Source organism: Rhinoderma darwinii, chromosome 1 (genome assembly GCF_050947455.1).
Source record: "Rhinoderma darwinii isolate aRhiDar2 chromosome 1, aRhiDar2.hap1, whole genome shotgun sequence".
Lineage (NCBI taxonomy): Eukaryota > Metazoa > Chordata > Amphibia > Anura > Rhinodermatidae > Rhinoderma > Rhinoderma darwinii.
In genome coordinates this window covers 603,360,314-603,372,390 of record NC_134687.1, presented here as the reverse complement: position 1 = coordinate 603,372,390, position 12,077 = coordinate 603,360,314, and the positions used below count along the sequence as shown (strand labels likewise).

The 12,077-nt window shown below is 45.0% G+C and overlaps 1 protein-coding gene across 3 annotated transcripts in view; it reads left to right on the top strand.

The window, feature by feature from the left end:
* The first annotated feature begins 468 nt into the window (after positions 1 to 468).
* Positions 469 to 12,077, top strand: part of HDHD2 (haloacid dehalogenase like hydrolase domain containing 2) — a 48,286-nt gene continuing 36,677 nt past the window's right edge. For all 3 annotated transcript variants that reach the window (XM_075840814.1, XM_075840808.1, XM_075840816.1), the window contains exon 1: positions 469 to 528. The gene's annotated coding sequence lies outside the window, so the exon portion shown is untranslated. The remainder of the gene's footprint in view (positions 529 to 12,077) is intronic.

The following is a 12,077-nucleotide window of genomic DNA, read 5'->3' as shown; positions in this document are numbered from 1 at the left end:
ATCATCGAGACCCCATGGGTATTAGATAACAAATAGTAGTTCGTTTGAAGCTATGTCGCCAAAATCACCTCGTCATCAGGCCACTATTTTTTGGTAGTAAATGAGGGAACTTTATTCCCCACTGATATTCAGAAAATCAATAGCGCACTGGTTCATACAAGCAATCTGTAGCAATGCTGCAAAATCTATGCCTCTCCAAGAAAAGTGAAACTACAATACCCAGATTTCTATGCAGGACATGCTGGTAATTGTAGTTCTACACTTACTGGAGCGATACTGCATAGGCAACTCTTTTAAGCGTTCCACGGTTCACTTCCGCATATTCAGGTACAGCAATGACAGTAGCATTGAGGCGTGGAACGCACACTTTACCTTCCTGTATGCAAGGCCAGGGGGCCTCTTCAAAATAGGCTGCCCTAAGAATTGCCTGACTGTAGGAAATGGTAAACTGCCGCTACAATAGCACAGGCTATATTGAAGACACCTCTGTACTGTCAGTGGAAGGACTACAGTGCTGCTGGTTAGGAGGTAAGGTAGAGGTGATTGAGACGTGCTCCTCAGACAGCAGTGACATCCATAATGTCTCATCCGTGTGATTTTCATTTTTAGCAGCATTAGTTCATTTGCATTTACAGTTTGCATTAAAAATAGGAGAAATTGGAAGGGATAGGCAAGAAATGCAAATTCTCAAGTGCAATAATTACAGAATTAAAGGGTTGACGGCATGCTGGGACTTGTAGTTCTACCATCCTGTTAGATTCATAGTCTGCAAGAAGCTTCCACAATCCATTATGCAACTTATTGCTCCAATACCTCTAAAATAAAAAATGAAACAACTTTGCAAATAGTTTTGATTAAAAATCTTAAACCGTTTTGTGTATTTAGCTCCAATGCGGAATTATGTGTCCCTATAGGTACAGATGCCTAATCTTATCCTGCACTCTGTCTGGTTTCTAATTAATTTAATTTCGTTTACTGGATGGAATATCGCAGCATGCTACAATGTAAGAGCAGTTGAAGTGTGAACAGAGGCTTACAGGAGAGCGTGGAAAAAATAAAGGAAACATGGATCAGTTTTTCAATTATCTTGCAAAAAAATTTCTACTTGTATTACCAGCGTCCGCCGCAGTGTTTACGGTGACCGCTACAGGTCACCCAGAACTACAGGAGCAAAAGGAGTGGGCGGGCTGAAGGTGGAGCCTGAGGATGTATTCACACTGTGCATGCAATGTACGTTTGGCGTATGCGCCGGGAAAGCTCTTGGCGCATTTGCCGAATGTATCCCTAGGCCCCATTCTTTTGATGGATGCCAAAATAGTGTCCTTTTGGTGTCCATCGTGGAGTCACATGTATATACATGTGTATATATACCTTTCCATAGTGTCCTGGTATCCATCGGGGAGGTAATATATGTGGGAATACCTTTTTTTCAACTGTATGGAGTCACACATTCGACTACGCTATTCCATACTGAATTCTGCTTCCCACAAAAAAAAGTACACCGCGCAGCTTACGTTTTTAAGATGGGAGCCTATGGGTAACGTATGACCCTGAATGTCTATACACCAGTACACGTCGGAGGTACACATCAGGACATACTTCTGACATACACTGCAAACGCAGTGTGAATACACCCTTATTGCATTATATGTGTGACGAATCATCACATGATCCGCCGCAGCTTCTTTGCTAGGAAAATTTGGTGGAGCGCACAAAGTCGCATGTGTTTGCCATCCCTGGTGTCGACAAAGAATTAAAACCGTTTACCCTGGGCTGTATTCAGACGAGAGTTGCAAAATGTCCATGTGCTGGCCAATTATTTTCAGTGTTCTAGTGCAAGAATTGGACCAAAGTAGTGCATGCTGCCATTTTGTCCGCACGGACCGATAGTCTGTGCGAAAAATCGGACATGGGAATTGGCCCATTGATTTTAATGTGCCAGTTTTCAGTCAGTGTTCTGTCTGTGCTACACTTGGACAGAACACTGACGTGAACAACGCTCGTCTGAATAGGCCCTATATCTACATATTTTCTTGCGTGGTTACGTTGCGTTTTCTTTGCCGCAATTTTCCTTATCACATGGACTGCAACAAAGTTCCACGAGGTCGATCTGGCTGACATTACATTTATTTCTGCAGCGTGTGCATGGATTTCTGCAAGCCCCGCTAACATGGGACCGTCACTGAAATTTCTGCAACTAATCTGTCACATGCGAATATACCCTCAGGCTGATGTAAACGATTTATGTGAACATACCCTTAGGCAGAGCTGGCGTTAGGGGGGGGGGGGGAACTGGGCAATTGCCCAGGGCCCCCAACCTCTCAGGGCCCCCTGCCCGCTATAGCAGCCATGGCGGCTGCTGCAGTGCCCGCTGTATGAGGGGAGACCTGCGCCGACCGGGACATAACATTTATGGGCCAGGCTAAGATGGGCCCCCTCATGCCTGGTGGTATCGCTAGCACCTGAAGGGCCATGGTGCTTGCAACTGCCACATTCAATTGTATCTGCGTCCTCAGGACGCAGATAAAATTAAATACTATAGGCTGCAGGCCACGTTAGGCCTTCAGCCTGTAAAACGCTGGGACAGAGTCAATGCGCAGGCCGGCGTGATGACGTCGCTGGATCACGCCGGCCAACGCAATAGTCCCATCTGGAAGCTCTGGGGCGCTCTGTCCGTCGCAGGAACGGGGCTAGGTAAGTATAATATTTGAAATAATTTTTTTGGGGGCTGCATATCTAAAGGGGGGGAGGGGTTGCTGTGTGGCATTGTTTACAAGGGGGGGGCTGTGTGGCACTGTGTATAAGAGGGGGACTGTGTGGTGCTATCTACAAGAGGGGGACTGTGTGGCGCTATCTACAAGAGGGGGACTGTGTGGCGCTATCTACAAGAGGGGGCAGTGTGGCGCTATCTACAAGAGGGGGCAGTGTGGCGCTATCTACAAGGGGGGCTGTTGGCGCTATCTACATCGGGCTGTGTGTGTGGCATTATCCACAGGGGGCTGTGTGTGCGGAGCTATCTACAGGGGGCTGTGGTGCTTTCTACAGGGGATGCTGTGGCGCTATCTACAAGGGACGAAGTGGCACAATACAGGGGGCACAAAGGGCATTATTACTGTGTCGGGGCACAAAGGGGGCACTTACTGAGGGGGTACTTTTATTGTGTCGAGCACTAAGGGGTCAGTATTACCATCTGGGTCTCTGTGGATTACGAGTTTGTTTAGAGGATGGGGTATAGGTGAGGAGGGTGCTGGAAAAGAGAGAAACCAACATGTCTGTGTGTCGAATTCTGCAGAGACGGGTCATGGGTGGAATAAGTCATCACAATGGTCTGGGCCGGATGGAGAAAAAAAAGAGAAAGTGAACGACTCTAATTAGAGAGAACATCACCTGTAAGTCACTGGATATAAATGTGCTGTAATCACTTATATGGTCTACAGAGCTCCTGTGTATAACTATCATCTACCACACTATATGGTCACTATATGGTGGTAATGTTTGTCTTTGTATACAGGTTTTTATTCAGTAACCGTATGGGGGTATAATTCACTATGTGGTTATGGTGTGGAGGTATTATTCAGTCACTATGTTGTTATAGTGTGGCAGTATTATTCAGTAACAGCATGGGGGTATTATTCAGTCACTGTGGTTATGGTGTGTCTGTATTATCCAGTAACAGTATGGGGGTATTATTCAGTCACTATGTGGTTATGGTGTGGCGGTATTATTCAGTCACTGTTGTTATGGTGTGGAGGTATTATTCAGTCACTATGTGGTTGTGGTGTGGAGGTATTCAGTAACAGCATGGGGGTATTATTCAGTCACTGTGGTTGTGGTGTGGAGGTATTCAGTAACAGCATGGGGGTATTATTCAGTCACTGTGGTTGTGGTGTGGTGGTATTATTCAGTAACAGTATGGGGGTATTATTCAGTCCCTGTGTGGTTATGGTGTGGAGGTATTATTCAGTAACAGTATGGGGGTAATCAGTCACTATGTGGTTATGGTGTGGCGGTATTATTCAGTAACAGTATGGCGGTATTATTCAGTCACTATGTGGTTATGGTGTGGCGGTATTTGGACCTTATAATGTATTATTATTGGTCTTATAATAGTGAGTTGTGTTTAGTAACAGTATGCAGGTAATATTTCATCTGGTATAGTGTTGTGTTTTAATAACTATATGTATATAGATAATCTTTTTGTGTGACAGGGGGCTTTGAGTCTTGCAACACTCCTGGAGGTGCTTAAAGAGGCTCTGTCACCAGATTTTGCAACCCCTATCTGCCATTGCAGCAGATAGGCGCTGCAATGTAGATTACAGTAACGTTTTTATTTTTAAAAAACGAGCATTTTTGGCCAAGTTATGACCATTTTTGTAATTATGCAAATGAGGCTTGCAAAAGTCCAAGTGGGTGTGTGTAAAAGTCCAAGTGGGCGTGTATTATGTGCGTACATCGGGGCGTTTTTAATACTTTTACTAGCTGGGCGCTCTGACGAGAAGTATCATCCACTTCTCTTCAGAACGCCCAGCTTCTGACAGTGCAGATCTGTGACGTCACTCACAGGTCCTGCATCGTGACGGCCACATCGGCACCAGAGGCTACAGTTGATTCTGCAGCAGCATCAGCGTTTGCAGGTAAGTCGATCTTACCTGCAAACGCTGATGCTGCTGCAGAATCAACTGTAGCCTCTGGTGCCGATGTGGCCGTCACGATGCAGGACCTGTGAGTGACGTCACAGATCTGCACTGTCAGAAGCTGGGCGTTCTGAAGAGAAGAGGATGTTACTTCTCTTCACAGCGCCCAGCTAGTAAAAGTATTAAAAACGCCCCGATGTACGCACCTAATACACGCCCACTTGGACTTTTACTTTTAAACACACCCACTTGGATTTTTGCAAGCCTCATTTGCATAACTACAAAAATGGTCATAACTTGGCCAAAAATGCTCGTTTTTTAAAAATAAAAACGTTACTGTAATCTACATTGCAGCACCGATCTGCTGCAATAGCAGATAGGGGTTGCAAAATCTGGTGACAGAGCCTCTTTAATTTCAGTTGTGAGGTTCTCTGCACACTACCTTCTGAATTGACTGCATTATTGATACAGTATTTGGGGCCCCGCTTTTAACTTTGCCCAGGGCCACACTGTCTAAAACCGGCCCAGCCCTTAGGCTGCATTCACACGTTGAGGTGAGGTAAGAACGCATAGAAAAAACGCATCTGAAACCGCATACATTTTTAGCGGAATAGAATGCTGTTTTTTTGTCTTACCACAACCGGACTGAAAAATACACCACATAAAAGACGCCACCAAAAACTCCATAAAAAAGCGTTACATTTTGATAACTAGCGTTTTTGATTGAAAATTCAGTGTGTAAAGAAGGCCTTAGGGTTAAACTTTTCTGACCATCCTCCAGATAGCAGGAGGATGGGAGTCTCAGTGCGCTGCAGGTGCTGTCAATTTATTATCGGCTTTCACATGTTCTCAAGGACAAGAACGCCGCCTTCACCTTGAAATTGTTGCTGATGTCTTGGTGATAAGGCCCAATATTGTGTGTACTTGTCATGACGGACGATGGCTCATAACTTAACCCTGCGTGCTCCTCATGATCCATGTAAACCAGCGCAGCCTCCCAAGGTCATACTGGAATTATACTGGAGATAGTGAGATGACACAGACCGATAACTGGGGCGCTATAATCCATGCTGATAAGATAATCACAGGACAGGAATCTCACATGGGAAATTACAGGGAAATGTTTCCTCTTTGGACAATGGAATGTAAAATTACTTGCAGCAACAGGTGAAGAAACAATGCAACAATCACACTGATATTTTATATCAATATCTTGTCACAAAAAAAAATCCAGTCATTACGATCCAGTGGAGGGAGGGGGGATGAATCAGGTTCAGTCCCGTCCTCCTTGTCAAAACGGAAGGATCCTTTAAGATCATTTTTCTATAAAGTAAAACAAAAAATGACCTGAATGTAATGAGTCATTTCTGGAGACAAAAATAGTAGGGGCCATTGTAGTGCCCATGGCGGTTCTCACTTAGCTCTGAAAGGCTCAGCAATCTAAAGTCTGGATAAGAATGCAGATTCCTGTTATTCAGGGTCCTTGGGGAGCTGGAGGATAGTGACAACCTCCATGGGCACTGTAAGGCCTCGTTTACACGAGCGTGATATACGTCCGTGCGACGCGCGTGCTTTTCACGCGTGTCTTACGGACCTATGTAAGTCTATAGGGGCATGCAGACAGTCCGTGAGTTTTGCTCCGCGTGAGTCCGCTGAAAAAAAACTCACGACATGTCCTATATTTGTGCGCTGTTTGCGCATCACGCACCCATTGAAGTCAATGGGTGCGTGAAAATCACGCAGGTCACACGGAAGCACTTCCGTGCGAACAGCGTGATTCGCGCAACAGCTGTCAAACTCTGGATGTAAACAGAAAAGCACCACGTGCTATTCTGTTTACAAACATCCAAACAGAGTGTCATAATGATGGCGGCTGCGCGAAAATCTCGCAGCCTCGCAACATACGCTGATGACACACGGAGCTGTTAAGTGCCTTTTGCCGCGTTTTTTCCGTGCGCAAAACTCACACGCTCGTGTAAACCAGGCCTAAAGGAAAGCTTCCACTTAGCATAAAAACTGTGGGTTTTCAGCAATTGATTTCATAAATACAGTAGTAGCAGAGTGGATGAGATTTGAACAAATCTCATCCAAACGCTGTGTAAATGATGAGCGGAAAAAAACTCTCAGAAATTGACCTGCAGTGCATTTTTTTAAATCCGCAGCATGTCAATTGTATTTACGTAAACGCTGCTTATTTGTTGCGGGTTTTCTCCACTGAATTCAATTGGGAGGTAAAACATGCAACAAATAGCCGATGTTGCGGTTTGTGTGGCAGAAAAGCAGCGATTCTGCCGCAAAAAACTAAACTCAGAAGAAAAACAATCTTATATCTACCCAGAATTCTGTGTTTCCACTTCGTGGCCGGCCTCCTGGGATGACGTTTTATCCCATGTGACTGCTGCAGCCAATCACAGGATTAAATGTGATCCCAGGGCTGCAGAAAGTCAAGTCGTTATTTGTTTCAGTGCAGGATTTCCACAGCGGACGTTCCGGCCGAAAAACTGTACCACAATTTGGTGCGGTTTTTCGGACGGTATTCCCTGCGGCGACGAGGGCGGATACACTGTGTGCTTTTATGCAGCGTATCCGCCCTTGTGAACATTATAGGGGCTCTGTGGCTGACACTATTAAATCTGCATTGTGGCTGGCACTAACTCAGGGGCTCTGTGTCTAGCACTATCATCGGGCGACTGTGACTGGCAATAATTTAAGGGCTCTATGGCTACCACTATTATAGAGGCATTGTAGCTAAAAGTATTATACGGGCATTGTCGCTAGTACTAGGGATGTCATGATACCAGAATTCGGACACCTATACTTCGTGTAGTATTGCGATTTCGATACCAAAACTATACTTTGCCAACAGTAATAAAAAAAAAAAAAAGTTCTTCCATTTTCTGATGTGAGGCACGAGGTGTGATGAATTTTGAATGTTCCTCACATTAATAGTAATTAACCCCATCATGTTTCACAGTCATAATGGACAACATTGGGTTAATGTGTAAGGTACATGATGGGGTTAATTACTATTAGGCCTCGTTTACACGAGCGTGTTATTCGTCCGTGCGAAGCGCGTGATTTTCACGCGTGTCGTACGGACCTATAATAGTTTATGGGGCCGTGCAAACAGTCCGTGAATTTTGTGCAACGTGAGTCCGTTGCAAAAAACTCACGACCTGTATATTTGTGCGCTGTTCGCGCATCACGCACCCATTGAAGTCAATGGGTGCGTGAAAATCACGCATGCCTCACGGAAGCACTTCCGTGGGACGAGCGTGATTCGCGCAACAGCTGTCAAACTATGAATGCAAACAGAAAAGCACCACGTGATTTTCTGTTTACAAACATCCAAACGGAGTGTCATAATGATGGCGACTGCGCGAAAATCACGCAGCCGCGCATCATATGGTGATGACACACTGAGCTGTTAAACGCAGCATTCAGGGGAATAACGGCGGAGATAAGAGGTTTCTCTCATCGCCGTTATAGAGCGGGGCTGCAGCTGTGTAATATGGCCATTGCCACGCTCCTGACAATAAGTAAGCGCATGAGGAGACGCGGCCGGCGCCTCACTAATGAGCGGCGGTTCAGGCACTGAAGACAGAACATGGGGGTGTGTTGTAGTGCGCCCGCCATGTTCTGTCTTCAGTGCCGCAGATCATTAGTGCAGCGATGGCCGCATCGCATCATCCTGACGGCACGCACTTGTCAGGACTCAGGAGCGGGGCAATGGCTGCATTACACAGCCGCAGCCCTGCTCTTATACATTCATGTGTTACAATTCTAAGCCGTGCGGCCGCACAGCTTAGTATCGAAATACATGAAATAATGGTATTGAACCGTTTGGGGGTGCACGGTATCGAAACAGCATTGAAGTTTTGATGCATCGTGCATCCCTAGCTAGTACTAGTTTGGGGGCTCTGTGACTGGCACTAATTTTTGTAAATGGTGGCTGGTACTATTATAGGAGCACTGTGGCTGACACTAAATTACAATCTGCTGCTGCCACTATTTAGGGGCACTGTGGGTGGCAATGTTTTAGGGGCACTGGGACTGGCACTATTGTATGGGCAGTTATATGGTTGGAACTTATATTTGGGGCCATTTTCCAGTATGATATGGTAGTATGATGTGGATAAGGTATTACTTGGTTACTATTACATGGCCATGATAGTTTAGGTTATTTGTGTGTCTTGGTGGCACCATTATACACACTCCTCAACATTGAAATTGCAATACCAGTAAGGACAAGCCGTAAGGTTATACAAATCGAGGAAGTAGCAGGTGATACTGAGATCTGCAGATGATCAAATTTTCAAGCACCTAGCTCCAATCTGTGGCATGTGGGGGGCATAAAAGACAGATTGAAGGCAAAGTTTTTTTAGCCACATGAAACCTCAAAAATCGGTTCAAGTGGTGTGGAATGATTGTGCGAGGCCTCCTGTTCGTCAATGTGCCAGTTATCTCCACCTCTCGCGAACGGAGAGGGACAGAATCCTTGAACTGAGAGACCTTGGTTTAACACTCCGGCAGATTGCTCCGCGTCCGGAGACCACGTGGGCAACGCCATGAAGTTGCCTTCACAAGGGAAGGTCACACCGGTCATACTTCCGGGATTATGGTGAGGGGTGGCATGATGTACTGTAGCCGGACCCCTCTAGTCTTCACTTCAGGTACACTAACAGCTCGGTATTACATTGATTTGGTCGTGGAACCAGTGGTACAGCCATTTCTCCAAAGTGTCCTGTTGAAAAACGGCTTCTGGGACAACACCAGGCCGCGTGTTGCTTGTGCTACTGTGAGCAGCCTGCATGGCCTAGACGTGTTACCATGACCTGCAGCGTCTCCAAACTTGTCTCCCATTGAGCACGTCTGGGAGGTCATTGGTCAGAAATTGCAAAGGGAGCTGCCAGCAGCTAATATTGATGATTTGCGTGCCCTAGTATATTCAGCGTGGCATAACATTCCTTTAGACAACCATTAACCCCTTCCCGCACCTTGGCGTAAATGCACGTCCAGGTGAGCAGTAACTTCGCGCACCTGGGTGTGCAGTTACGTCCGCGCTTTAACAGTTAACCGCCGCGCGGCGCTACACCGCAGCGGCAGTTAACTGTGCAGGGTGTCTACCCTGCTCTCCCCGTTGCCGATCAGCGGCCTGTCGCCGCTGAAATCGGCAATTAACCCCTTCGATGCGGTGGTCGATTGTGATCACCACATTGAAGAGGTTTACAGCGGATCGGCAGCCCCCCACATGCATTTGCGGGGGCTGGCGATCCTTATCATGGCAACCAGAGGCCAGACAATGACCTCCGGGTTGCCATGTACGGAAGCCTCGGAGGAGCAGCCTCCAGCCGGTCCTCCGATGCTTCCTGTCAGTGTGACTGTCACGTCACAATGACAGTTAGAACACATTACACTATGTGTGTAGTGTAATGTGTTCTAGCAGCGATCAGACCTGCAAGTCTAAGTGTCCCCTAGTGGGACAAGTAAAAAAAAGTAAAAAAAAGATGATAAAAATGTTTTTAAAAAGTGTAAAAATAAAAGTTAGAAGTGACATAAACAAAGAATGTTTTTTATCCTATAATAAGTATTTTATTATAGGAAAAAAATTAACACGTTAAAAAAAGTACACATATTTGGTATCACCGCGTTCGTAACGACCCCAACTATAAAACTGTAGTATTATTTTTCCCGCACGGTGAACACTGCAAAAAATTTTTATGAAAAACAGTGCCCGAATCACAATTTTTTTAGTTACCAACCCTCCCAAAATATACAATAAAAAGTGATCAAAAAGTCGCATGTACGCCAAAATGGTACCAATACAAACTACAACCCGTCCCGCAAAAAACAAGCCCTTACTCCGCTTTTTTGACTGAAAAATAAAAAAGTTATCGCTCTCAGAATATGGTGAGACAAAAAATAATCTATTTTATAAATAAGTGATTTTATTGCACAAACGCTGCAAAACATAAAAAAATGATATACATCTGGTATCGCTGTAATCGTATCGACCCGCAGAATAAAGTACAATGATCATTTATAGCCCAGGGTGAACGCCATAAAAAAATGAATAAAAACATTGTCAGAATTGATAGTTTTTGGTCACCTGGCTTGCCAAAAAATTGAATAAAAAGTGATCCAAAAAATTTCTGGTACCCTAAAATGTTACCAATGAAAACTACAGATTGTCCTGCAACGAATAAACCCTCACACAGCTCCGGTGGAGAAAAAAGAAAACAGTTCTGGCTCTCAGAATATGGCGATGCAAAATGTGCAGTGTTCCAAAAGCGGATAAGATCGGGCGCTATTTATCAGTGTGACACCGGCCACATATCTGCGGATTATTATTTATTTACTGCATTATTATACCCTCTTATTATACCCTGATGTACCCCGCACAGATAACATATACCCTGATGTACCCCGCACAGATAACATGTGCCGCCACATTATAAACTGAAACACCAGTAAAACCCCAAACAGAACTACTACCAAGCTACATCTGCGCCCCAAAAGCCAAATGGCCCTCCCTTCTGAGCCCTGCAGCGTGCCTAAACACCAGTTTACGTCCACAGATATGGCATCGCCATACCCGGGAGAACCTAGTTAATATTTAATGAGGTATTTGTCTTCAGTGGCACAAACTGGGCATAACATATAGTGCACTAAAATGGCATATGAGTGGAAAATTTAAATTTTCACTCTGCACCATCCGCTGCACATTAACCCCTTCGCGCACGACGACATAGCATGTCTTAGTGTGGGGGGTGATGTATGGAGCGTCTCACGTGAAAAATAAAGAATTTAAAACGGCAAAATCGCTGTTTTTTGGTCACCTTGGCTCTACCTAAAAATGTAATAAAAAGTGCTCAAAAAGTTGTATGTACCAAAATATGGTACCAATAAAAACGACCGCTCGTCCCTCAATAAATAAGCCCTCATACCGCTCTATTGACTGAAAAATAAAAAAGTTGTGGTTCTTGGAACGCGGGGAGGAAAAAACTAAAAAGGAAAAGAAAAAAATGGACCAGTCCAGAAAGGGTTAATTACTTTCTAATGAAAAACCATTTATGACCACACGTGGGGTATTGCCGTACTCGGCAGAAATTGCTTTACAAATGTTGGGGTGCTTTTACCCCCTTTATCCTTTGTGAAATTGAAAAAATGCAACATTTTAGTGGAAGAAATGTCGATATTCATTTTCACGGCCTAATTCTAATAAATCCTGCAAAAGACTTGTGGGGTCTAAATGCCCACTATATCCCTAGTCAGATTCTTTAAGTGGTGTAATTTCCACTTTTGGGGGGTTTCCACTGTTTTGGCCTCTCAGGGGCTTTGCAAATGCGACATGGCACCCAAAAACCATTTCAGCTAAATTTGAGCTCCAAAAGCCAAATAGCGCTCCTTCCCTTCTGAGCCTTGCTGTGGGTCCAAACAGCA